The sequence below is a fragment of the Nematolebias whitei genome, chromosome 17, assembly GCF_014905685.2.
Source record: "Nematolebias whitei isolate Nwh7 chromosome 17, NemWhi1, whole genome shotgun sequence".
NCBI classification, from domain to species: Eukaryota; Metazoa; Chordata; class Actinopteri; order Cyprinodontiformes; family Rivulidae; genus Nematolebias; species Nematolebias whitei.
The window spans coordinates 17,507,715-17,509,897 of record NC_056514.1 but is presented as its reverse complement, the minus strand read 5'-3'; positions in this window follow the sequence as shown (position 1 = coordinate 17,509,897).

Below are 2,183 nucleotides of genomic sequence, written 5' to 3'. Positions count from 1 at the left end.
CACTTTGGAGTAAGCTGTTGGGGGAAGAATCAGTTTTGTTGTGTGTTTCCTTGACTGATGAAGCCTTCTGGATCGAAGGCGAAACGTTTCAGCGCAAAAAAAACCCAGAAACTGTCCAGATGACCTGACTGAAAAATGTTGGATTGTCCAAATGTTCATTTCTAAAGTGTACTCCAGCAGATACAGTCATCAGCGTGGGTGCGAGGTGGACGATGTGGGTGGATAAGAAAATGTGCTCGGCCAACACTGCAGACATGCAAGTTGAGCTGCCATGAAACAGGCTGAGGTTTTCAACATGTGGCCACACAGCTCACTGGTCACAAACACTCAGAATTTACTGACACTGATTCAGAATATTGCAAGATTGTCTTGCAACTTTTTTTGAAGTTTGAGTTGCCATCTAGCGTCTTAAAAGTTGCAGTCTGGTGAGATTCACCCAAACTAGGGATGCACAATATTATCGGCATGGTATCGGTATCGGCCGATATTAGCGATAAAGTTAAGTATCGGCCATTCCATCAAATAACTCACCAATATAAAAGGTGCTATTTACATTATAAGTAAGCCTGCAGCGCCAGCACGATGATGTGAGGTCACGTGCGCTGTTGAGTTTAGATTTGTGAAAATGTACAAATTTGGACTGTTCGAGTGTTGTCATTGTGTTAGAGAGAGTAAATGTCATGAATAAATTTGACATTAAACATAATCCAAGTTGAAGTGTTTTGTCATTTTCAGCCTCTTTTTTTACATCTGCATTTGGCAACAGGCCAAACTGACAAAGACCATGAAGAATAACGTAGTATTTTAATTCCACAGCAGAGGAAGCTATGTAGTCTGTAAGTAGGTCTATGAAAAAAATATTGGTATCGGCTAAATAAGTTTTAACATATTGGCATATCGTATACTGTCCCAAAATCCAACATCATGCATCCCTAACCCAAACCCCATACTATGACCTTCTATTCACTTCAGGACTGAGGTTTGGTTCCTGTTCGAACTAGGGGTCATGACAAGACAAATGATTAGGCCCATTAAGGTCACATTTCTGTCTAGCCTTGGCATGTTGCCCTGTCATCTTCCTCATCCTCTTCTCAGCCTTTCACAGAATGACGAGTAACCTCTCACCTTTCTCTTGGACACTGATGAGTTTCTGCACTCTTGTTGTATGATGTTGACCCTCAGAGGTTCACCTGCCTGACTCCTCTTCCTCTCCATCATTTCAGTGTCCTCCAAATATTCATTGGGAGGTTATCATTGTGGACTGGCAGAGCTTTTAGAGACACACAAAAAAAACCTTGTGACCCATAGAAAAGAAAGTTCAGCTCAGATCCATGAAGTAATTGTATTTGCTAATTTGGTGTATCACTCAAGCATTTTGGTGTTCATTCCAACAATCACAAAGGTCAAATACCATTTCACTTCATTTTACCTTATTTTTTACACAATCATGCCAGGTGGAAAGGGTGTCCCAGTTTCTTTTTGTGGTGTAGGTGAAGGGCCATCTGGCTTTTTCACTAGTAGAACATTTTATTACAACACTTCTTTTTTAACTCATTTAAATGAGCTGTGTTTGGTATCATTGTCGATATGCCTTACCAAGCATTAAAAAACTAATACATGCAGGCATGCAGCACAGTGGCGCAACTGGTAGAGCTGCTGCCTCTCAGCGAGCAGGTCCTGGGTTCAAACCCCGGTCCAGGGGCCTTTCTGGGTGGAGTTTGCATGTTCTCTCCGTGCATGCGTGGGTTTTCTCCGGGTGCTCCGGTTTCCTCCCACAGACCAAAAACATGCATGTTAGGCTGATTGGTAACTCTAAATTGTCCCTTGGTGTGAATGAGAGAGTGAATGGTTGTTTGTCTCGTTTGTCTCTATGAGGCCCTGTGATGGACTTGCGACCTGTCCAGGGTGTACCCCGCCCCTCGCACAGTGATTGCTGGACATGGGCACCAGCGACCCCCGTGACCCAACTTGGATTAAACGGGTAAAGATAATGGATGGATGGACATGCAGGCATTTATTGCAAGTTAATATGCACATGAGCAGTCGTCCTCCAGTGCAAGAGTTGGGGGTTCAAATCCACCAGCAGTCACATGCTGAAGTGTCCCTGGGCAAGACAGTGAACCCCTCATTGCTTCCAATGTGTGTCCGATCAGTGCATGGATGTGATAAAGCTCTGATTAGTC